Here is a 27,148-nt window from a genome sequence, read left to right as displayed (position 1 = left end):
TACCTTTTCTCTACAGAGAAGCAGACACCTCACTGAAAACGTCCCTGGCAGAGTTCAAGCCATCATAAAGCCCAAGAGTAGATGCACCCTACATTTGTGTCAGCGTATAAGTACCCATGCGCTTAGGATCATATAATTCAAGATTATGCGAAGGAGCAATGTAAATGTACGAGGATCATGTAAAAGAGAAAAATATATCGAAAGCAACATTTTTAATTAAATATATAACATTTGTGTCTATTTTTCCATGTTTCCTCAATAACCTCTGTGAAACTGCCCAATGATCTTACGACTCTTCTTACTTCCGGAACGAAGAATTCGTTACCTTGGTCTCGAAGGCACTTTCGTAAATTTCACTTTCGTTGCCCTTCAACTTGATACCACGCACGGCATCACTCAGCGAACCAGACAGCTATGAATCTAAGATGGTTAGGTGAACACAGATAAGGAGAAGGACGTAGCGGCTTCCATCCCAGTTTGTCAATAGTTCCCAGCGTCAGCAGCGCTCTCCGTCAAGTTTCTGTAAACTGTTGACAGATCTACCTAATATCGTTGTTCAGTTTACAATAAGAGGATTCCGTCATACTGCTTCGTGACTTCAGTGCTCAACTGGGATGAGAAAAACAGTACAGAAATATAGTGGGCAACTATCAGGCACACATGAGAACCAACCCCAATGGAGAATGATTGGTGGATCTGTGTACAACCTTTGGGTTGGTCATGAAGTATATTCATATACCTGTCAAGGAAGAATCAGACCTGGATTTCACCTGACACCAACTTGGGTGCATTTCAGATAATCATATGGCCATTGAAAGAAAATCTCAGAAGGAAATACAAAACGTGAAGGTATTAAGAAGTGCCAGTCTGCACTACCTATGAGAGATCTAAATGAGACTCTAACCTGGAAACACTAGAGTTCACAGAACCTCCAAGGTGGTAAGTTCTGACGTAGAGCGAATTAAGAACAGACAAGAAGTAACCCAGAAACTAACCAGCTAGGACCAACTGAAGGAGACTCTTGTGAAGACGGCCAATGAAATCGCCCCCCTCACGAGAAGAAGGAAGCATCCTTGGTGGAATTAAGACTGTAAAAACGCAATAACCTAAAGAAAGACACTATGAAGGAAGTAGAATTGTAAGAAAACCAAGAAAAATTGGCACAACTTTCTGGAACATCGCGACCGCTACGGTCGCTGGTTCGAATGCTGCCTCGGGCATGGATGCATGGATGTTTTTGATGTCCTTAGGTTGGTTAGGTTTAAGTAGTTCTAAGTTCTAGGGGACTGATGACCTCAGAAGTTAAGTCCCATAGTGCTCAGAGCCATATGAACTATTTTTTTATACTGGCATACTTCAAGATGAGTAACCGCAAGGTGGTCATCACCTTTGTTGATTTCAGTAAGGCCTACGACACTGTTGATAGAAAAACGGTTAACAAAATAGTTCAGGAATTACGACTAGACAACAAAACCCGTAGAATCATTCCAGAAACCACCTCCAACACCATTCCAAGGTCAGATTTAGAGGTGAGATCTCAGAAAACCTCGACATAAAAACTGGAGTGAGACAAGGGGATGGACTCTTCCGTGCTTGAAAGGGTTGTGAGAGGAACTGACCAGTTTGGGTGTTCAGAGTGGTGTCTACTTGAGCTGTAAGAACGAAGGACTGATTATAGTTTGCCTGGCATTTGCAGATGACATGGCACTAATTGCTGTTTCTCTTGAAATGGCAACAATGCAGATAAACTGCCTCAGAAACTAGGCAGCCAAATTGGTTCTTCACCAACGTCTCAGCAGCTGAGACAGAGATGTTACTAGACCAAGGAACCATCAAAATGACTGAGAATTTTAAGTACCTCGGCGAATAGATTGAACCCAACTTATCAGAAAATACATTATTATCTATAATTCAATAAACTGGAATTAGTCTATCGACTCACTATGAACACCTACAACAAGAAATGCCTGTCACGCAATCTGAAACTTAAGCACTACACATCAGTCATACAACCAGAAGCCATGTATGAAATGGAATGTCTTTCTAAGAACTGGACAGTCCTTATGTAGAAATTGGAAGTCTGAGAGAGGAGAATCCTCAGAAAGATCCTAGGCCCAGTAGAAGAAGCTGGGGAATTCAGAAGGCGGCATAACTCGGAGCTCAACGAACATATCGAGAGGGTCTCTGACTGTGCAAGAAAAAGAAGGGTAGCTTTCTATAGCCATGCTGCAAGATTGCCTCCAAACCGATTGACCAACCGTCTGTTCACCTTTGGCAAAACAAGAAGGTTGGCACCACTCGTCTGACAGAAAATGAAAAGGACATGAAGAAAATGGGAATAAATGTCTAGAACAGGCAGTCTGTGAGACGTTCCCTCAAGAAAGCTCGAGGACTTCAGGAAAAGCTCCGAAGTAAAGGTACCCCCTGGACAGAAGAAAGGAAGGAGTTAGATTGACAGCGGATGCGACGGTACTGCGCAAAGATCAAAGCCGAACTGTTGAACAAGCGAAGTAGTCCCATTCGAAACAAGAAGAAGAATCGATCTCCTGATAAGCAGATTTTAAAATCTGGTAGATATCATTATCTTGTGCTCATGCTACACAGTTCGAAATCCATGAGAAATACAGTTTATGTTTGAGGTGACTTTTATTACAGTTTTTACTGCCAAACTAATAATTTACCTAATGTTACGACATCATTCTTTAGAACAAAAGCGATGGCGTTTTACCGTGGCGTATTCACAGCCGCCACCGTACCAGCTACATCAGAATAATCGATATAACTGGCACCTAACTTTCCAAAACATCCACCACAATCGTCAGCTTTCAGCTTAGGCTTCATCATTTATTCTAGTTCCTTGTTACGTCATCCCTACGCTCTCAGAAAAGACGCACATCATAGATACGACATCTCTTAAGAATCTAATGAATATTTGAATTTTTTGTGTTGACGCTGAAGTTCAGCTTTCCGTACGATACAGTTAATCGGAACTGTATTCGTGGAACTTACAACATTATCCCTCCTGTATGCATGCAAATCATGTTTATAATCTATTGACTGAAATGAGATGACATCTGTTTAGAGGGGCTAAAATATACCAAAACGAAAATCGCTACAAAAATGTGAAAATTAAAATGAAACGAATGTCATTCACACATGTAGCATTGTTATTATAGTTTACAAAGCTATCATTACATGTATATCAATGTTCTAATTATTTATTATTAATCAGAACGCTTGTTGGAACAAATAAATTACATACATATTTCGACAATGTACATCGGATGTGATATTTCAGTTACTTTCGAATGCTTTTCCAATAAACTGTCGAAAAGGTTTTACAAGGTAACTTTACAGTACTGATGACGTCACAACGAACAAGCGCGGGTTCTGACTTCCGATTCTTATTTAACAAGCTGGAATTATTTTGTAAAAGAAAAACAAAATACGAAGTTCATAAAGCAAACAAAAATAACACCTCGATATAAAATTTTTTAGCAGCCTAAATTTGTGATATGTTGCATCAGAACCACGTTTTACTACGTGAGAATTTAGGGTAAGATGAACAAAGGGCCTTCCTTCTGAAGCAGTTGTTTAGTAACATATCGACCTATCACAGTCGACCTTTAATTTATGGATAATTCAGTAGAGTTCTACCACACACCACATGTCTCGATAGTAGTCTCCTCCGTATTCATGTCTGCCTCCCCTTTGTTCACAGGGCACAATCGCTTCTTCCTTAACAAATCTAATTCCTAATCACCCTTTCCCGCTATGTGATTTCTCGTCTTATTACCTCGATGTCGAAGGCACTACAGTAATTGATGGTTTTACATTTCTTAAAGTTTTCTTTTCAGATCTTTTTGAACGATGCTTCTTATAACTGAGAATGTAGTAGTAACATGACTCCACTGTGGTACCAGCTGCTAAATGTTTCAGAATAATTTCTGGGGACTTGTGGAACTAATGAAATTACTACTAAAGACTGTTAGCTATAACAACGCTTTGATGTAAGCAAATTTTAGACAGAAATCAAATGGTCAGGCTACCTGTAAAGGCACATTAGTGTATTCTTACGAACATAAAAGAATTTAGTTGCTATTGAGGTAGCACTTCCGTATGCATACAAACAATTATCGGGAGAGGAACTCTCAACACGTTAAGAAATACGTTCCCCCGTCATATTACTCTTCTTGATTTTGACTACCCTGCAGAAGGTTAGGAAAATTGTAGTTGTGTAAGTGACAAATGACGCAAAATCTTCTAAGAAATCTTTCTAAACGCATTGTATGAAAACTATCTGCAGCAGATACTTTGGAATCTTACAGCTAATGCAAAATACGTTTCTCCTGTTGGTGAGAAAGAGAATTATCTTTTCTGAGTATGCGTACTTAGACTGTCTTTTGTGAATTTATATCATGTGGTACGAAAATCATTGGAGGAAATGCAGTAGTCAATAATGTACACATTTTCAGTAACTGGCTTTAACGTGTAGTCATAATGAATTCTATTCAGTACCAATAAATCGTGTTATTAAAAAGGAACAAGCAGAGGAAACATCCCCCACAGTGAGAAATACCAAATTTGACCCATTATCTCTCACTACGGATAATTCTGTGGCTTACGGGCTTCACTTAACGAACGAGAGCTGCAGCGTTTGCGTAGAGTTGTCAGAGCTAACAGACAAGCAACACTGAGTGAAATAACCGTAGAAATCAAAGTGAGACGTACTACGACGTATCTGTTAGAACAGTGCGCCGAAATCTGCGGTTAATGGCCGGTGGCAGCAGACGACCGACGCCATTGCCAATTCTAACGGCATTATAGCATGCAGGGCCTATCCTGGGCTCGATAACATATGCGCAGGACCCTAGACGACTGGGAAACCGTGTAAAGTTCGAGTTTGGCGCAGACCTGACAAAACCGTGGACTCAAGCTGTCAAAAAGACACTGCGCAAGCTGTAGGTGGCTCTATAATAGTGCGTGCTGTGTACATGGAATGGACAGGGTCATTTGGTTCAACTGAACCAATCGTTGACAGGAAATGGTTATGTTCGTCTACTTGGAGACCATTTTCACCCAATCATGTAATTCTTGTTCGGAAATAACGATGGAATTTATAAGAAGGACAATGCTCTAAGTCACCAGGCCACAACTGTTCGTGATTGGTTTGAAGAACATTGTGGAGAATTCGAGGGAATGATTTGGCCACGCATCGTATATATATATATATATATATATATATATATATATATATATATATATATATATGGGACATAATCGAGAAGACAATTCGTGGACAAGATCCTGCACAGGCAACACTTTCGCAATTATGGAGGACGGTCGCGGTGACCGAGCGTTTCTAGGCGCTTCAGTCCGGAACCGCGCAGCTGTCACGGTCGCGGGTTTGAATCCTGCCTCGGGCATGCATGAGTGTGATGTGTTTAGGTTGGTTAGGTTTAAGTATTTCTAAGTTCTAGGGGACTGATGACCTCAGAAGTTAAGTCCCATTGTACTTAGAGCCATTTGAACCATTTTGGAGCATTTATGGACGCCTATAAAGGCAGCATGGTACAGTATTACTACAGCGGACATCCAATGACTTGTTGAGTCCATGTCAGGTCGTGTAGCTGCAGTATGTCAGGCAAAAGAAGATCCGACATGATATTAGGATGTATCCTATGACTTTTGTTACCTCAGTTTATGCTGTTCATAGTAGCTTACCCGATTTCCTGTTTTCTTATTTAGTGTTAAACTTGCTCTTACATTATCACTATTTGAATGCTTATAACCCTGCGTTCAGCTGACCAGAAGTTACGTTCATCCTACAAACGAACTTCACTGTTCTTTACTATATCTGTCTCCAACCTATCCATTACCCTTCTTAAATTTTCAAAACTACCTACCCGATTAAGCGACCTTACATTCCAGCCTTCGATCCTTAGAGGGTTCGCGTCATCATTTAACCATATAATAGATCTGAATATCCTCAAAAAAGTTACAGGTGTAGTTCCCCTTTCTCTTCAGCCCCTTGCAATATCAGCATCGCAAGACCTTGTTGTCTGATTTTACATGGACACATCAGTCAACCGTTCAGACTATTACCCCAACGCAACTACTGAATAGGCCGCTGTTCCTCTTGAGGAATCACATGTTTGTCTGGGAGCTCCGCAGAAACCCCTGCACTTACAGAGCGGGTATCTGTATTTTTGTGGCATTCACGCCATCCACAGTGTCTGTACTTCATGGGGTGTAAAATTAAACGGCATCCACTAATAGGCCTACACAATTCCATTTATTTTACACATAAACACGTGATCTTAATCAGTTTCGGCTCTGTTCAGTTTCTGATACAGGGAAATATAAAAAAGAAACAAAAATTAAAAACTAAATAAAAATTTTGACCGTTCATATTGTAAGTACCGTAAGGTGAAAAAATGTATACTCTTTAATTATCCTTACCCTTCCTAGTTACTTAGTTCTTTCACTTTTGTCTTAAGAAAAGGTTACTTGGGAAAAAAAGAACTTTCTGTGAGAGGAGGATTACGGCTTTCTTTTGTCACATAAAATGTTGATAATCATAAATGCTTGTGACTATAAATCATCAGAGTCTGCTTGAGGAAAAAAGCCTGTACTGAGATCGTAAAACTTGTAGCAAACTCCATTTGTAAAAAACGCCAATAGTTACCAAAATATTTTTAGGACAAATTTAATTTACAAAAGTCGTACACTGTGCAGTACAGCGGTATTTCAATTTTCCTTTCGTTAATTGAACATATAAATGGCAGTAATTTACAGATTTTAAGATTTTAGTGAGGAATTTTTCGATCATTTCTGATTGCTGAATATGAAGATGATCACTAACTGACCGAAATAGGATAGAATCCTTACCACAGTATGTGATTCTGTCTAAATTAAAAAGAGGTGTACAATACTGCAAGCACTCTTCTTCATAGAGATAATTTCTAATTTCTCTTGGTCTGTCTTTTGTTGATAATGTGATTTCACCGTTGCCACTGGGACTCTCCCAGCATTCGGATCGTATATGGCAGTTGGCAGCATACGTATTTGCTACTATTTCACATACATACCCAGGGCAATATCACGAAACAGGTCATGCACGTAAGGGCAAGTAAGGGTTCGATTAAACGAGCTACTGGATAAAACATCAACGTAGCGTGGAATACTACGCTAAAACCATGCCATATTATAGACGACGCCGCAGCAGAAGAACTTGCACCAGAATGTGCAATCATTTTTGCAACAATCCAACTGTTTTCTTGCTTCAGTCTTCTGAGTGGTTTCACGCAGCCCCTCCAAATTCCTCTCCTTCCCCAACCTTTTCATCTCAGAGTAGCATTTGCAATTTAACGTCCTCAATTATTTGTTGGATGTATTATAACCTCTGTTTTCTACAGCTCCATGTAGTACAAAGGAAGTAATTCCGTGACGTCATAACACATGACCTACTGTACTGTCCTTACTTTTTGTAACTATCTTCCATGAATTCCTTTCCTTTCAGAGTCTGCGTAGAACCTCCTCATTGATTACCTTATCAATCCACCTAATTTTCTACATTCTTCTGTAGCACCACATCTCAAATGCTGCGATTCTCTTCCGCTCCGGTTTCCCCATAGTCCATGTCTCACTACCATACAACGCTGTGCTGCAGACGTACATTCTCAGAAATTTCTTCCTTAAAGAAAGGCCTTTGTCTGATATCAGTAGACTTCTCTTGGCCAGGAATGCCCTCTTTGTCAGTGCTAGTCCGATTTTTATGTCCTCCTTGCTACGTCCACCATAGATTACTTTGCTGCCTAGACACCATAATTCTTTAACTTCATCTACTTCATGATCGCCAATGCTGATGTTAAGTTTCTCGCTGTCCTCATCTCAGTTATTTCTCATTATTTTCGTCTTTCTTTGATGTATGCTCAATCCATATTCTGTACTCATTAAACTGTTCATTCTCGTTAGCGGATCCTGCAATTGTTCTTCACTGTCACGGAGGATAGCATCGTCCATCAGTGAATCTTATCATTGATATCCTTCAGCCTCAAATTTTAAGTACACTCTTAAACCTTTCTTTCATTTCTGTCATTGCTTCCCCGATATATAACCTGATCAATAGGGATGAAAGAGTACATTCCTGCCTAACAAACCTTCTTAAACCGAGAACCTCGTTCTTTGTCTTCCACATTTATTGTTATCTCTTGGCTCTTGTATACTACCGTCTTTCCCTGTAGCTTACCTCTATTTTTCTCAATATTTCGAACATATTGCACCATCTGACATTGACGAACACTTTTATCCGGGTTCATAAATGCTATAAGAATGTCATTTTCTTTAGTCTTGCTTTCATTATCAACCACAACGTCAGAACTGCCTGTCGGGCGCCCTTACCTTTACTAAAGCCAAACTGATCGTCGTCTAACACATCCTAAGTTTTCTTTCCGATTCTACTGTATATTATTTTTTTTACGAATTACTAGTACAAATGTAATTAAGTGAAATGTCGAAAACAAGGTTCTTTGTATTACAGAGCAGTCGTTCGGCTTACCTACCTTACATGACGTCCATTCACTTGACAGGCAAAGGAGAAGAAGTAGCTGTTGCAGTTGTGGAGTATCCTGAAACAAGGATAAAGAGACGATCGTTTAGTACATCAATCTGTTTCTACATATGTGACTCGAAAGTGCATGAGAAATAACATAAATTAATATGTGCAATTTTGAAGAACAAACTCAAGTCAAAAAATGTTTATATTAGGACATCACTCGCTTCACGGGCATGACGGAGTTGTCGACACTTCCATCAGTAAAATTACCGAATACTTAGTCGCTACATTTGTAAGTGACACAAAGAGTGTGATAGAATAAACTATAACTTTAAATAGCGTTGTTCGTGACATTTACGAAGACGTTTAATTTGCTTCCAGTCAGATCGTTGTCACTGAATTTGTAGAAGGTCCACTGTACGCAATTCAAAAGCCTTAAAACATTTCCACTCCGAATTTTCCTAAACTATGATGCGAAGAGGATAAAAAACCATGTCAGTGATAGATTCTTGGAAACATATTCAATTTGGAGAAGCATATCTCAGAATTGCTTGGGCGCCTAAGCAAATCTTCATTTACAATGCAGATTTTCTAAGAACATATGTCATTTAAAAATTAAATAGCTGTCATACATTTCTCCCCTTCTTAACACGGGATTATACTTAAGAATAATTTATCAAGTGAAGTGAATGGTTTCCTAGTCCAAGAGGGAGTGCTCTGAGTGATTATTTGTAGTGTTCATTAAAGAACGTCCTGCAGACGTGTATAGCAAACAGCGAATACAGTCTGCTGCTTCCCAGTACACTTAAGTGTGAATGAAAGTTGCGGTATGCTTTTTCAGACCAATAGCTTTGATTAAGAATGTAATGTTTCGTGGCGATTTCTTCGATACTTTCTTTATGCATTTCACGTTGCCTCAGATTTGTAGCTCTCGATGGTTTCCTCTGTGGTGTTCGTCAATAGTTTTGTGTAGACCACATGCTACTTCGCTCAATTGGCCGAACTGTGTCTTTGAGACGTCAAGAAGTAATAGAACTTGTTTGCTAGCGGAGACTATTTCGACATCTGTGTAGGAGGGCCACTGGTAGCAATGTCGTTATCAAAAGATAGTGGATAACTCAGCTTATTTCGCTGAAATATCAAGTGCCCATCTCTATGACCTACTGAGAACACTGGAAAGAGAACCATATCCCAGTTAAATATTGCAGTTTTGACAAATGTCCTTTTGTTTAACAGAAGACCACACAAACAAACATAAGAAATGTTTGCTGAAAGTGACATATCATTCTATGCAGCCTGCATATTGGGAACCTGTCGTCAAATAATCCAAAGAGATTAGACTGCGCAACAAGAATTTTAACTGTGCTGGCAGCTATAACTTCATTAGTGCAAGGACGAGATTTCTTGGTGGTGGAAACCTAGAGGAAAGTAAGTTCAGTTCAGCAGCATCTAAGGTAAGTGACATAACTACCAGTGTTACCACACCATAATTGAAGAAAGCCTACGACCAACTCCACTTGGCAAAATCTACCATCTTATAGGCATATCATCACCGCTTATCAGACAAAGACCAGCGACAGAGTCTGAGAAGAAGAAACAGGTATCCCTAGTTTGGAAGCGAAGCATCATGTCCTAGGCTCAAGACGAGAAAGAGCTTTCTCCAAGAAACTGAACCCATTACATCATCACCTTCCGCTCGCCGAATACATCTACGGCGAAACAAGGCTACTGGAAGTACCAAACAAAACCTAAAGGAAGAACCCGCTGCTGTTTTCCAACTACCCTAACAGACGCGGAAAACTATGAACTAATTGTGAACTAGAGCGGCGCGGTGCTAACAGAACTTGAAGCGGTGAGGCTGCATTACTGGAGACGCATCTTGTAAATGTGGGGAACTTCATGACAGAGAACACCTCTTAGTCTGCCAAAAGTTGCCTGACGCACGAGGACCTGGTTTCAGCAAATGTCTCGGCAGTAAAAACTGCCAAATGTTGCACCATAAAATCAGTTTGACATGTGCAAAATTTAATTATATACTGCAGATATTGTGTCGTAAATAATAATAATAATAAGTGAAGATATCAAAAGGACTCAGAAAGTTAAGTATCCCGGTGAATGGATTCAACCCAACTTCTCAGAAATCAACTCATTATTCATGAGAGTCAACAAGTTGGAACTAGCCTATCGACTAACTATGAACGCATACAACAAGAAATGTCTGTCACGCAACCTGAAACTTAAGCACTATACATCAGTCATACGACCAGAAGCCCTGTATGCCATGGAATGTTTTTCTATGAACCGGACAGTCCTAATGTAGAAATTGGAAGTCATTGAGAGGAGAATCCTCAGAAACATCCTAGGTCCAGTAGAAGAAGCTGGGGAATTGAGAAGGCGGCATAACTCGGAGCTCTATGAACATATCCAGAGGCTCTCTGACTGTGCAAGATAAAGAAGGGTAGCTTTCTATAGCCATGTTGCAAGATTGCCTCCAAACAGATTGACCACCTTCTGGTAAATCAAGAAGGTTCGCACCATTTGGGTGACAGAAACCGAGAAGGACATTAAAGAACTAGGAATAACTGATCTCCAAAACAGACAGTGTGTGAGATACACCATGTAAAAAGTCCGAGGATTTCAGGAAAACCCCCGAAGAAAAGGTGCCCCCTGGACAGAAGAAACGAAGGAGTTGCACCGACAGAGGATGATACAGTACTGGGCAAAGATCAAAGACAGTTGAACAAGCGTGGTCCGAAGTAGGCCGATTCGAAACAAGAAGAAGACGAAGGCCAGTATCGGAGAGATTGATTTGGACTTTTCAGATTCCTTTTTTATGGGCCTCCGCTGTTATACTTAACAAGCACCGTTAGTATGGCTGAAGTATCCAGTTGGCTTTCGTGTGTGTGTATGTGTGTGTAGGATTGCTGGCAATGATGATGGAGCACAGCTTGGCTGGGTAGTGGTGCAACGCCTATGCTTCTGTCAGCGATGTCCCGAGACTCTGCAGCGAAGGCGGCAGTGGTTGAAGCATAACTGGTGCCTCCAATACTGCCCGGCAGGTTGGAACGTGTGGCGCGGCGGCTGCGTTCTACTGCGGAAGCCTGTGGCCGGCGCGCTGTGTCCCAGGGCTCGGCTCGCCCTGCGGTGACGCTGGCTTTGTGTCTCGTGTCTCAGACCAGGATGCCATGACGTGGGGTCGAACTGTGGAACCCATACAGCATTCAGGATGACGCCCCAACTGTCATAGCCCAATGGTAGTGGGGCTGCAATAGGAACACAACGGGATTTCAGTGCAGAAGGGGCTCGGTATTTATACGCTCACGGACTGCACTTGCTTTGGATTTGCTATGCCTTGCCACAGCCTCCTTTCGCGTAGGTGTTGCTGTGTCAGCACAGCCTGGCCAACTCATATCGCTACGTGCAACGGCTGTGTTGTGTTTGCTAAGGCATAACATCAACTCTGGCCTTTGTCTATAATCTATTTCCTATTTGGCACGTTTCTGACCAAAATAGTAGGAGTTCTACATATCCATTGAAATAGCCTCTGGTAGTATTTGGAAGTTCCATGACTTCATGACGCCACCCCGACGTAATTCGAACAACTAAATAGAATATCACGTAGCATACAGACAACTTCTATGGTTGAAGACAGAAGAACTAAGTGTTTTAAAAACACCCGCAAGTACCTTTTATTTACCAGTTTCCCTCTTCAGCTGAACAAGGGCGTCATCAGAACATACATTATAAAGGTTACAAATTGAGATAATCTGGAGCACTTACAGTGACATTTAGTAAAGTACGTATTCTACTTCCAGTACGGTGACTTACATCTCAAGTTGTCTTACACCTCTAAAGATTAAAGTGGTTGTATTATAGTATTTAAACTTACATTTATAGTTCATGTAAAGTACAGTAGTAGATGATGACATTTCTCAATGACTTGATTTTTTTTTTTAATTTCGTGGTATAAAAGAGAAAATACTGCACTGTCATCGGTATGTTGACGACAGCGCAGTTGTATTTAAAGGAATCAAGCAAGATCTGAATGACGCCCTTCAGTCCACCACGTACAGTATGCCGATTACACCGCCTTCCTTGACCTCCTTCATACCCTTTAATGGTCCCAACGTCTTCAGCAGAATCACCTTGACCTTTTTGAGACATGGTGTAACTAATGGCTCCTCAAAATCAATCCTTCCAAGACCCAGTCAATCATCATAGGTCGTACCACTCGATCATTCCAGCTCCTTGACATTTCCCTTACCATCTGCGCCCATCTTGTCCGCTTCTCCGCCACCCTCACCTACCTCGGACTCACCATTCACCTCACCAGGACCGCTCATCTCCACTCTATCCAGTCCAAAGCCCACAACCACCTATGTCTCCTCTTTGGCTATACAAGGGTGTTGAAACTCTCTACCATCCTCCACACTTACAAATCATTAATCTGTCCCATCCTCTGTTATGCCAGTCCTGCCTGGATATCAGTCCCTCCCCACAGATGCTATAAGTCCCTCCAGATCCTCGAATGCCATGCACTCTGCCTCGCCTTCCATATAAGCCTCCAATCCCCCACGTGGATCCTCTATGACATCATTCCTTTCCCTCAACTGCTCCTTTTCCTCAGACATATCCAAGTCCTCTACACCTGCTTCCAACTTGATGCCCCTCATCCCACTAGTTGCTCCTGTCCTCTCCAGCCTCCTGCTCCTGTCACACCTTCACCATTGTGTCCCCTTTACCCTCCACCTCTACACTGTTCATCTCCTTTCCCAAAATGGCTTCCATCATTTCCCCCTCCTGGATGATGCCCTTTCCCTCCATTTATTCTTCCTATCAACTCTGGTCCTCACAACCCCGTCCCTCCCTCTGACCGTTTCCTGGGCTCCCTCTCCCCCCTTCCTGTTTCTCTCTTCGCCCCTACACTCTGAGTCCTTTCTCTCCCGAGTCCTTTTGCTCTCCACTGCCTTCCCCACTTCCTTCTCGCGTCCGCCCTGCCTCCCCCCACCCCCAGCCTTATTCTGTATACTCTCCCTCCATCAGCTACCCCGTTTTCTGCTTTTCCTCTCTTCCTCCCGTTTTCACCCATCTTCTGTCCGGGACCTCGCCACCCTCCACCCCATCTGCCTTTGTGGCTACTTTATAGTGCAGTGTTTAAGTGATGTGTCAGTGTTGGGTATCCCGTTTCTTACGTGTTGTGAACAGACACCATCCTGTCACTAGGTGTGTTTTTTTAAACTCTTTCTGACAGAAAGCAGACTGTCGCCATGTTACTTTTTAATTGTACTTGTCTAATTATTATGTGCTTAAATCAGCATCACCAATCCTTTGTTTTTATATTTTCACTTACGCGACTTTTCGCCCTGTTACAGTTTTAACCGGTCACCGTTTTATCGTCTGTTTTTATTGCTTATTCTCTACGCATTATGTTTTAAACGCTTCTGTAGGCTGCAGAGCGGCAATCACGCTGCCGTCAGACCCCCTCCTGTCAGGGGAGGATTTGAAATTCAATAAAGAAATAAAAGACCTGAATGAAGTAGCAAAAAAACAACCTAATGCACCAAAAAATTTACTTCACAGTCGATCATGAAAGTGATAGTAACATCAATTCTCACTGTTTGTCAGTTCGTAGATCGAATGGGAGACATATCTTTAAACGTTACAAGAAGACTACATGTTCAGGTATAATTGTTGGAAATAATTGAAATCATCGAATCCAACACAAAAAAGCAAATTTCAATTCTTCTTTACACAGAATGGTACAATTACCACTCACAGACGAAGAGAGAGCTACATAATTACAGACAGTCAAAAAGATAACACTAAGGAACAGCTGCCGACAACATCATATAATGAAATTGTGCCACAGTATACAGAAATACATTAAACAAAAAAAGAAGAACAGTAATATATGCACGCTAGCAGCAGACAAAACGTATATTACATTCACATACAAAGTAACTGTAACGGATGGTATTGCGAGACGTATTCCATAACAAAGTTAAAGTAGCATTTCGAACTAGGAACTGCCTTAGACACAAACTAATACAGAAAGAGAATGTACATTAAGAACAGGTACAGTAAATCAGGAGAATATAAAATAAATTGCCAAAATTTTCAGACCACATACATTGGATAAACTGGAAGAGAGTTACATTCCGTTGAAAAGGACATTGAAAATAAAATTTATGTCGTACAGCACAGGATGAGTGCCTGAGAACGACTAAATATACATTAGTTCAGATTGAAGATAGTATCAAACTTATCCACTTGGAAGATGACGGTCCTCTGTTAAATGTTTCGGAAGAACTGGAAATTTTCGTAAGAAAGAATACAGGGTGTATCAAATAGAATCCTCCGATTTACAAAAATCATAACTATTAAGCTATTTTAGATATGTGCGTGAACAACATACTGTTGGAAAGAGCAGTCTCTCGAGTTTTACATGGCTCCAGCTGAGCAGCAGCAGTGTGCGTCTATTTCAGTTCCTGGCAACTGAAAGCGTTTTTGTGTTCTACGTTTTGCGCAGCGCGGGTCAGTAGGAACTGTTCAGCGTGACTTTCGTACTAACAATGGTGTGGAACCTTCTACAGCGCAGAGAAATAGCCGATAGCATGAACAAATCAGAGAAACAGGTTGTTTGTGTAAAGGCAAATCACAGGGCCGTCCCCGAGTGTCTGACACAGACGTCGAACCCATACGCCACAGTTTCACAAGGAACCCGCAGCAGTCCGTTCACCGTGCATCTCGACAGCTCAACGGGCTCCCGATATCCGTCTGGCGCGTGATGCGTCAACGTTTACTCATGAAACCATACAAAATTCAGGTACTGCATGTTCTTCATGAAGGTGACACAACGTGTGGAGTTCTGTAATTTCATTTTCGGCCATGTGGAGGATGACGGTTTTCTTCCATATCTAGTGTTTAGTGACTAAGCAGATTTCCATATAAACGGAAAGGTAAACCGACATAATATGATGATATGAAGTGTGGAACAACAACATGAAGTTGTACAATCTGAAAGAGACTCTCCTAAATTTAATTTGTTTTGTGCATTTTCACGGGATCAGGTGTATGGTCCAGTTTTCTTTCTCTAGAACACTGTTACAGGGAGCAAAGTCCTAGGGGACTGATGACAGATGTTAAGTCTCATAGTGCTCAGAGCCATTTGAACCATTTTCCTCTTCTTTATTTGAAGAGAGATACCGGTATATAAAGAATAGTAACAGCGACTTGTGGCTGTCTTCAAAAACTTAGTTTTAACAGTCGCTCCTCTCGCAGACAGTGCCTGCCATTGCTAGAAGACGAATTAGTCGAAATTAACAGATTATATAGAAATCTGACATGATAATCCTCCCTTGAAGCATTTACGTACATCTCATTCCATGGAATCAACAGATGAAGTAATGTAGAACCCCTTCAGCAGTTATGACCAGCCTGAAGATCAGTATAGTAAAACTAAGTTCATCACAAACATAAAGCGAGCCCCATCTGCAATTCCACTAGAAGGAATCCGTAAATTCCGTGCAGTCTTGTGTTTAAGATAATGGATTTTAGCAAGTGCGAGTGAGATCTTGGTAATAGATTGCAGATGCGCCGCGCAGGCAGCAGATACCAGATGTGCTCCTGCAAGAGCATTAACATTTTCAGATACATTTCAAGAACCTTAAAGAAGAAATTATAACTCAGCAGTAAGACCCTCCGTATTCTAAAACTACGAATGGCTTTTCATGAACAGGACTGGGACATTCAGGGATTCAGAGCTCAAGGAGTGGTAAATTCTAAAGAGGGTGTTAGGGCCAATATGAGAGAAAGATGACACCAAAGAATGGACATTTGACCTCCACGAACTCCTGCAGGCTTACGAACAGAATCTGGACCACAATAGTTGGATGGAAACCATCCAAGAACAAATGGATTACCTCAGAGACATGAGAGCGAGATAAACTTTAAATTCCACTATAAACCATACAGGATCAAAAGGAATTCCAGCAGATCACTCTGCAAGGGGTATTTCCAGTGCATCTTACCAGCAAAAAGAGCACGGGAACCAGTTGACTGAAATGGACAGATTGGAGTAAGCTTGATCACAGAAAACGAGAACTTTTGGGGCTAAGAAGAAACAGAAGACCCCTGTAGTCCTAAGTAGTACTTTCTGACACCCATATTAGCATGTGGTGTAGCCCCCAAAGGCGGCAATACAGGCGCTGGCTCTGGCATCCATTATATCCTACAAGTGGCTAATACTGTCTGGGATACGTTATGCCACGCCTGCTCGACCTGCTCATATAGCTCTATAAGGATTGTTGGTATATGAGTAGCACTAATCACGTCTCGTCGCATAATATCCCATATGTGCTCGACGGGCGACCAGACCACAGATTTTCCTGGCCAATGAAGTTGATGTACGTCCTGTAGAGCACCGTGAGTATTATGGGCAGTATTGGGTTAGCGTTATCCTCTTGGAACAACACATCACCTCCCTCTTGCAAGAAGGAGAAAAGAACGAGTCTAACAACATTCTGCACCTACCGAGTGCTGGTTAGTGTCCCCTCCAGAAACAGCAAAGGTGAACGAGAGCTATAGCTTATCGCACCCCAAATTATAATACCTGGAGGGTGACCATCATTTCTTGAGCGAATGCGCTCTACGAGACAGCACTCAGCAGGTCAACGTCGTACGCACAATCGACCATCACATGCGTGCAGGCATAGTCTGCTTTCACTGCTGATCTTCTGACGTGCCGTGCACGTCGATCCCGTGGCGTGAGTGGCAGACGGGCTAGAGGATTGTCTACCCATCGTCCAACTGTCGATAACCGGTTGAAACGTCTGGGCTCAGAAGCCCTATTATCTGTGCTGTGGCAGCTGCATGATCTGCCCTTATAATGCGACGATCCGGGTGGGCGTCAGTGCTGCGTGGAACTCAAGAACAGCATCGACGGGTGTGAGAACGTTAACGCGGGCGGTGAAGTGACCGCCTTTTTTCCATTTCGCGCCATGCTTACTCCACAAAGTTAACGAGGCGGCGGGAGGGACATGTATTATCTAGTTGCACCTTTTTCCGAAAGATGCTGCTGAAAGTTCGTCCAAGTCGCACCACTGTGGCTCTCAGAACAAGTTCAAATAGGTCCGAACACGTTCGGCGGTCAGTTTACCGCTTTGCGAGTGCTTACGGGACTTCGTTCTACTCGTCTACTTCGGAATGTAAGTATTTCTTTTTGTAATTTCCCCATAATTCCTCAATTTTATAAGCTCTTCCAGTGAATGTGCATTACTTTCTATAAATTTTGCCATTCAGTAATTCTGGTTTTCTTTCTACTTTAGCATTTCGTCATTGTAAGAAATTTCTGTTGGCAAAAGTAACAATTATTTTTATTTTTTAAAGAGAACGACGAAACCTTACGTCTGATGACATACATAGAATCTTGGCTGAATTGGAGAGAGAGGAAGCAGAGGGGAAAGGCCATGAGAAATCCCTAGAAGATGACGTTTCCGATGACCCAGATTATGAACAAGAAGGGATTAAAGTGAGTCGGAAATTGATTTGGAAAACGGGGGAGAAAATGACATAGATCAACAGGAGCTACCAACAAATGCCATCAGATTTTATACAGGTAAGAACATGGAAACTATTTGGGCAAGTAGTGCTAATATTACCAGCACAAAGTCAAAAAATATAATCAAAATTCTACCAGGTCCTAGAGGACAAGCCAGACAAACTCGACTGGAAAGTTTTGAGTGTGTAATAACTCTCAAAATGGTAGAAGGGATCGTAAGGTACACGAATATTTATATTGAAAGGAAAAAATTGGCACGTCAACACTGGCAGAAAGAAGCAGTAACTCTGAAGTACGTGAAAGGGATTGTTTGGTGCTCTGTTTCTGATTGCGGTGGGAAGATGAAACCGTGCAAATTTCTCTGAATATTTCAATAGCAATGGAACAGGTCTGACAATTTTGGGAGCCAATTTCAGCCTTTAGATTTAGATTTTTGCTACGAGCTATAAGATTTGATTACCCTAACACGGGATTGGAACGTCAAGCAACGGACAAACTTGCTCCTATACGAGAAATCTTGTCACCTGTCATTGCTAACCGCCAAAAATCATTCAGTTTAGGGAAATTTGTCACTGTTGATGAGATGCTGGTTGCCTTCAAAGGACGATGTTCATCTATCAAAAACCAGCGAAATACGGGTTAAAAATGTATGCATTGTGTGATGCAGGCACTTTTTATACGAGTGCATATAATTTAGAAGTGTACTGCGGAAAACAAGGGCCAGGCCCTGAAGTACTCTCCAACAAACCATACGACTTGGTCGCTAGATTGCTTGAATGCGTAGAAGGAACAAATAGAAATGTAACAACTGTTAATTATTTTCCAAGTTACCCGTTGGCTGAATACCTCCTTAGCAAAGGCCTCACTTTTTTAGATACGATGAGAAAAAATAAAATAAAAAATTCCCCCAGAATTTTTGACAGTAAATGGAAATGCAGTGGCAGGAGACTACATGTTCGGTTGTCAAGACGACAAAACTTTGATTGCTATGATTACAAAAAAAAGGGAAAGCTGTAGTAGTGCTCTCCACAATGCATGATACCTACATCATTGATGAAGATACCAAAAAACCTGTACAAATCACAGACTATAATTCAACGAAAGGTGGAGTTGATACTGTAGACCTCATGTGCTCCAGAATTACAACGTGAAGAAGAACACAAAGGTGGTCTGCATGTATATTTTTCCGCTTACTTGACTTGGCAGGAATAAATTCGTTACGCATTTTGCAATTCAACACAGGTAATATAAAAGAAAAAACGAGAAGACAACTCTTACGTGCGTTATCTTTGGAACTGATGAGCGAAAATCTGAAAGAAAGAGCTAAACTGAAGCATTTACCAAAAGATTTGTTAGTATTTTTGGACGTAGTTTATCCAGCTGTATCAACCCCTACAAAGAGAGGAATATGTTATTTGTGTGGCTCAAAAAAGAATATAAAAACAAAACGAGAATGAGGTGAATGTAGAAGAAACGTCTGTCTACGACATTCAACCATGACAGTTACGTGCAATAATTGTTGTCAGCCTCAAAACGAGAATGAAACGGATACAGACAGATAAGCACTTTTCATCTGACAGAAATGTTTGTGACGTTTTCTATCAAAAATTCTTATTTCAAAGCAAAATTAGCTTTTCATGAGACGAGTCAAGACAGTGAATAATTCTAGTCTTAAGTATTACATTACATAGTCCTAAAACATTGCAATTAAAAAAATGTTCTTATATTTTATTTGGGCATTTGCCTTCCTTTTCGTATTCCATTGTATATTTTATTGTTAAATAAATAATTTTCATTACAAATGTGTTTTCAATATTGTGCGAGATATCCTATGTCGATATTTTATGGAAATATGAACTTTAAAAACGGAAAACTTCAAGAGACTGATGAAAACTCTCGGTCGACCGGCCGACCGCCCGCGCGAGCTCGAGCGTGACCATTCCTAGCGCGAGCGCATGAAGGTTAATGTGGCCATTGATATCAGGATCGTTGCACAACTGACGCAACACGTCTAACGTGTGTGGTAATTCTCCGAAAGGACTACCCTGACACTCGGAAGGCCACAATTTGATCCCGTTAAAACTTGCCCAAATGCCTATGGGAAGCACCAGTGCGAATCCGGGGCATTGTTGCCTTATTGTTTCACACATTTACACAAAGCTGAGCCCTCTGGCTGCCAGAATTCTCTATTAAAGGGCAGACGCAGACGTCGCTCTGGTAGCTATGCCGCTACGCTCTCAGTTGGCGGACGAAATTGAAACCGTTATCAGTACGTCTACTATCTTCAAGATGGCATATTTAGTTATCAGATAAAAATGGACATTGTCTTTCCAGGTGTGATAATTGTTTCCGGCAGTTCATATACAGTCACTAACTATTTCCATCAAGATTAACTCAGAAAGTATGATAGGAGCTGAAAAGTTTGGGTGTGAAAAATTGCATGAGACAACGGGGGCTATAATATGACGGTGTTTCTTTGTTGCTAGGTGGAGTCGCGTCATAGATATGAAAGTCAATTTTGTTAATGGGATTCTATTGTTTGCTACTTATTTTCTGACAGCGGCTATCGAGACAAATTTAATGATGTGTAGCAGTAAGATCATTGAAGGTTAACGAAGGTCAAAAACGTGGCATGAACGGCCATTTACAGAAGGTGTTCAAAGTGATGACCATTGGTATCAATGCAGGACTGCAATTTTCTTATCATGGATTAGGTGGTATTCCTTATCACATCGGCACTTATGGAAACACATGCTCTGACAATTCTCTCTCGCGTATCTACAGGTGAAGTTGGGACGTCTTCATAAACAATGTCTTTTACGAATCCCAAGAAGAAAAAATCCAGAGGCGTCAAGTCTGGCGAACGAGCCGGCAACGACACATCTCCTCTGCGTCCAATCCAACGATTTGGGAATTGTCTCTGCAACTCATTTCTAGCCATCAGCGAAGAATATGTCGGACACCCATCGTGTTGATACCACATTCTGTTCCCTGTTACTACAATACTGACCTAATGTTTCGTGCAGGAGCGTGGTGTACTTCCTACCATTCGGATATCCTTCGATAGAATAGGGCACTAGAATTGTGTCCTCCAGAATACCACACCATAAATTCACCGACTACTGTTTTTGGTGTGCAACTTGCCGCAGCCAACATGGATTTTCAGTTTCCCAAAAGGCATCTTATGCAGATTAACATTTCCGTGGTTCGAGAATGTAGCCTCGTCAGTTAATAAAATCAAATTAAAAAAATATGTCATCCCTCTGAACCGCAAGTTGAGCCCATCGGCTGAATTCAATGCGACTCATGCAATCGGTAAGAGCTAATTATTTTTCGAGGTTGATATGGTAAGGATGATATTTATGGCGATGCAGAACACGAACAACACTGCTGAGACTCATGCCACAGTTCCTTGCGATTTGACACAAACGAACTCAAGAATCTCGAACCACAGTGGATAGAGTACCAATGTCTGATTCCTCGATAGTAACTTTCCTCTGCCGGATATGTTTCCGAAACGTAAAAGATCCAGTTGTTCTCAATTTATCATACACACATTTAAATGTACACGTATAGGGTGAGCAAGTTGAAGATATCTTTCAAAGTATAAGTTTCTAGCTCTCACTGAATTTCGTTAGCATTCTCCGTAAATGAGAAGCATATCGACTTGGTCTTTGAAGGAATACATCATTCACTTTCCCTTGATTAGACGATACTAGTCTTAACGTTCCTATTAGTCTAATAGTGTTGTATTGCCGAGTGATAAAGAATACCACTATCCATAATAAGAAGATTGCAGCCTTGTATTGATAACAATGGTCAACACTTCGAACATCTTCTGTAAATGACGATCATGCCACCTTTTTGACTTTCGTTGACCTTCAAAGACCATACTGTTTCACATCACTGGATTTGTCTAGATAGCAGCTATCAGAAAATAAGTACCAAGCTATAGCATCTCATTTAAGAAAGCAAAGCTTACCATATATCTGACACGACCCCACCTACCAACAAAAAACCAACGTCATATTATGGCCCTGGTAGTCCCATGCAACTTTTGTCCCACAAACTTTTCAGCTCCAATCATACTTACGGAGTTACCAATACTTAGTGACTCATGCTGTTTAATTTTTAGTGATAGTGCCAAGGATCGTATTACCTCTTAAATGCGAATACGTTTCAGGTTATTATTTAGTCCTCGTCCTTCAGGGCAATTGCACTTATGGTCAGTTGGAACCGGTATTATTATATTTCTTCATCGCTAGGTAAGTACACATAGTATGTACTCTCGTTTTTGTGATACGTTCAACATCCTTGAGTATCTCTTTACCTACATTTCGTGAGTCAATGTTATCATCTCCATGCATTAGCTGTGACGCTTACCCTTGATAACTTGAAATACCTGTTCATCATTAATCTGAACTTCGTTGTCACAAATCTATCCCTACTAGCTACATGTAGTATGGCTTTTGTAAACCTCAGCGTTAATATCTGCTGTAGTTGAACATTCATTCTGTTGCTGGTATATTATTCGACTTCTTGTATACTTTTTGTACTCAGACGTATGAGAGCAAAAATGATAAATTCCTCTCTCCCGTACAACGTTTTCAACAAGAACAAGCAAAGAATGAATTTTCCAATTTGTTAACATAGTCTATACGTAGATTCTACGTCCGTCGGTTCACTGATTTCCGATTCTTCTTACGGTCTGAAACATTTTTTGCGTCAAAATAACACGAACATACGAACGACTGCGCTACTTCATTTCATCTAGACATCGAAGAACCCTGCAATTCATAACCTGTTGATGTTTTGTAGCCTTGAGTATGTTATTTTTATTAATCGATAGCATCAAAATGGGTATTCTGATCCTGATACTTGTTCTTATCTGTCCGAACGCAATGGCTGCCAAATAAATTGTTTCCCAATCCATGTTTTCAACAATACTTTCGTATTTAAGGAGAAAGCGTCATTACGAACTACACCATAACGTACATCTGCTCAGACACATAAACTTCAGCTAAGACTGTAATTGAAGAGTCTTAAGAAACTGCGAGGTGTACGTCACTTACGAGAATGGGCGTTTGGTTTTCTCACAACTGTAATCTGAGTCACGCCGGTGGAAGGAATGAGGTACGGCTGACACCGTAGGCCACACACCGCATGATTCAGGCCAGTTTATTGGAGCGGATGTAGGCTGAGGCTCAGGAAAATGAAAATTTCCACTCGCTGCTCTCCCTGCCCGTTGTCTGGAATTCACGCACGACTGCAAACATTAGTGAGACCGCGCATGAAATAAAACGAATGTCCCCGAACCCCAATGATTAAAGTGGACTGCTATTAGCGAGTGGTGAACACAAGAACCCATCACCAGAACAACGAAGTCTATTTCGCCTCTGCAAGAAGCTCATATATTATTTGAGACAATGGAACGGTACCGAATTTATGATGTCGTTAAGAAGAAACCGTTACCGAAAGCGACCGGATTCAGACGATGGTGAAGCAGTCAACTGTTATTCGTGATAAACTCACAACGGCTTGCTTCCACAAAACGTTAATGCAAGATACTAGCAGAAGATCTCCCTGGACATCAGGCTAACGAACAACACATTCATGTATTCACTTGTAACGGTCGAAATGTCAGAATGGTAGCAAAATGTGATAATTAGACTTCCACATCTTGAACTCGAAGGGAATTGGATGTATCCTAAGCTCTTCGTAAAACAGTCACCCTACTTTCCAAAACAAATGTTTTCTCCGGTTGAATGATCAACAATATACAATTAACAAAGTGCACCACGTAAGTGTATGATATGCTGCAATTTATCAGGACCCCGCAGGAAGGACGTATAACAATGTAACTACTATCTAATCGATAATAAATTACTTACCACTTATTATATACGCCTATACTGTGCGCAGAGACTCCGTTCTCTTTTCATAGAATCGCTTTTGTAGAAAAGTAAAGACGTAGCGTCATCTACGATTTGTTAATTAGACTTTAGCCAACGTGAAAATATTGCAGTAATTATCTACATAGGAATAATACAGAAAGATTGAGAGATTCCTTTAATAGCAGCAGTGTGCCAGATATTTTTGGAATTCAAATTCAATGACTCACATGAGCTGAAATCAAAGTTTCCAGGAATGTGAATGGATAGTGACTTTAGTGTTCACAGTCATCCGAGATACGGTTGTCCCGTCAACACGATTCCAATAAGGCGTGGGATGAGAACTGCACTCACAAAAGTAACCGTAAACGAGATGGAGGAACACGTTATTCGTATTTTTAATTCCGTTCAACCGAATTCAAATTTTATAGTTTGTTCCATTTCTTGAAGAAGAGCAGACTACTGCAAATAAATAAATAAATAAATAGAAGAAAACACAGGCGGGCAGATTAGTTTGTCCGAGAAACCTGGTAGGGGTAGGAGTAGGGCACAGTTAAATAAAACATCTTCCTCTCAAAACGGTACAGAAACTTTTGCGGCAAGATACAGTGAAACACTCGATCAAGAATTTCGCTGCCAGTAAAGTATGATGAGGACAAGTAATGTTTCTGAATACTGTGTTAAGATACTTGGAATACAAAAGGCAAGCAACAGGGGCTGCAGCCATATCTGATGACGAACATAAATAAGACAAATACAATCAGGAGCGTTAATTTCAGCCAGGTGACTATGGGAATGAGAACGGTAGAATTTGAGAGGTTTGAATGTTAATATACTGCAAGGTTCAGTTTTTATGTGATGGATGGACCCTCTACGTCATTAGCAGCGGACTGCCACAGATGAAGAAAGGGTTATTCGTAAACTGAAGCATGCTGTTCTCTGACAAATGTTTCCGCCTTGAAACAGTTAATAACATGGATGACTGCTAAAGATCGGATATTTATAATTTGAATGTGAAAAAGATAATTGCTTCCATTAATGTTTCGCGATAGTAGATATATGTGGTATCAGATGGTTTACTGATGGTAGCTTTAGAGGTACCCATTACCACTACGGGAAGGATAGGGAATGAAACTGGCAGTTTCCCTAAAAGGGGATCCATTCATATATTTGGCTTCTGAATTTTATAGAAACCACGGGAAAACTACACTGATGCCGTCGCACGACCATCTAAGCCAACGTGCTAGTAAATGCGAGTCCATTGTGTCAAAGTGACGTCACCTTCCTCTGCAGGGTTACAAAAGTGAGTAGAGACATTGATAACTGCACCGGGTACTTCATTTTAACTAAAACGTCTCTTTAAGTCTATATTTATCAAAAATAATACTCTGCTGGAAAAAAATTTATACGTCATCTTAGAGGTTCCCAATTGACTCAAGATTTGTTGTTGCAACAGTGTCTATGGAGCACATAAAATGATAATATTTACAGGACAATAGCCCAAGCGGTTCTCAGGTACTAGGTATTGACCCCATGCTGAAACACCCATATTAATACGTGGTGTAACCTCCCTGGGCGGCAATGCCTGCGCTGGCACGGACATCCAGTCGCTTCAACAGATGGTGAATACTGTCATGGGATACGTTATGCCATGCCTGCTCTACCTTTCCACGTACTTCAGAAAGAGCTGTTCGTTGATGAGTCGCACGAGTAACTTCTCGTCCCATCAGATCCTTCACGTCCTCGATTAGACACAACTCTAGAGACTATGCTCGCCGACTTGCAGAGCACGTTGAGTTTCACGGGCAGTGTGTGGGCAACTGTTATCCTGCTGGAACAACGCATCACCTTCCTGATGCAAGAACAGCAAAAGAATTGGTCTAACAACATTCTGCACTTACCGAGGGCTGGTTAGCACCCCCCTCCCCTCCAGAAACACCAAAGGTGAAAAAGTGTTGTAGCTTATCGCACCTCAGACTCGTCTGAGACAGTGTTATCACGTCTGCGCCGCAAGTGCAGAAGACCATCAGGCATAATCTGCTTTCATCGCTGAAGATAACAGCTCGCCGTTCCGTGATACAAGTGGTACTCTGAAAGCACCACACTTGAGCTGTGCACCTCGATGATGTGGTGTGAGTGAAGGATGGACTAGAGGTGTGCGTGCCCGTAAACCCACAGCTAATAACCGGTTCACAGCAATTATTACTGATGCGGCTGGGCTCACAAGTCCTCTTATCTGTGCTGTGGTAGCTGTACGATCTGTCCCTGCTACCCTTAAATCCCGACGATCCTGATGGGCGCCTGTGGTGTGTAGACGTTCAGAAGGTCGTGTGCAGGTGTGACAATGATTACGTGGCCACTGATACAAACATGATTGCACAACTGCCACACCACGTCCAACTTCCTTGGTAATTTTCCGGGAGGTGCTTCCTAAATTCGGAAGACCACGATTTGACCCCTCTGCAATGCGCTCAGTTGGGCTCAGGAAGCTTGAGTCCAGCCGACCCTGCGGCTGAGCGGTTCTAGCTTCAGTCCGGAACCGCGCTGCTTCTACGGTCGCAAGCTCGAATCCTGCCTCGGGCATGGTTGTGTCTGATGTCCTTAGGTTAGTCAGGTATAAGTAGTTCTAAGACTAGGGACCTGATGACCTCAGATTTTAAGTCCCATAGTGCTTAGAGCCATCTGAACCAATTTGAAGCTCGAGTGCATCCCAGTGGTACGGTTGCCAGTTGGCTTCACACGTTTGACCACACTGAGACTTCTGGCCGTGAACATTCCGTATTAAATGGTTGACACATATGGTGCTCAGTCAGCTATGACACTACGGTATTGGCAGACGGTACTGAAACCATTGTCAGTACGTCTACTATTTCCCAGGTTGCATTTGCCTTCTCTGGATAAAAATCTACGTCGACTTTCCAGGTGTACTAATTTTTTACGGCAGTGTATATTTCAAGTATTACGGATAAGACATTTCACACAACAAAAGGAAAGGTAACAGAAATTGCATAGTACCAGTAACCAGAATATTTTTGTGATGTTCTCTATGCCACTGTAACAGACGCAGAATGGAGGAACTAAAAGCTAGACCAGCTATTGCCCTTGGACGGTTGGAAGAACACACAACACTAGTTGCTATTG

This window comes from Schistocerca americana, chromosome 5 (assembly GCF_021461395.2).
Source record: "Schistocerca americana isolate TAMUIC-IGC-003095 chromosome 5, iqSchAmer2.1, whole genome shotgun sequence".
NCBI lineage: Eukaryota > Metazoa > Arthropoda > Insecta > Orthoptera > Acrididae > Schistocerca > Schistocerca americana.
The sequence above is the reverse complement of the archived record's forward strand: the minus strand, read 5'-3'. Positions refer to the sequence as shown.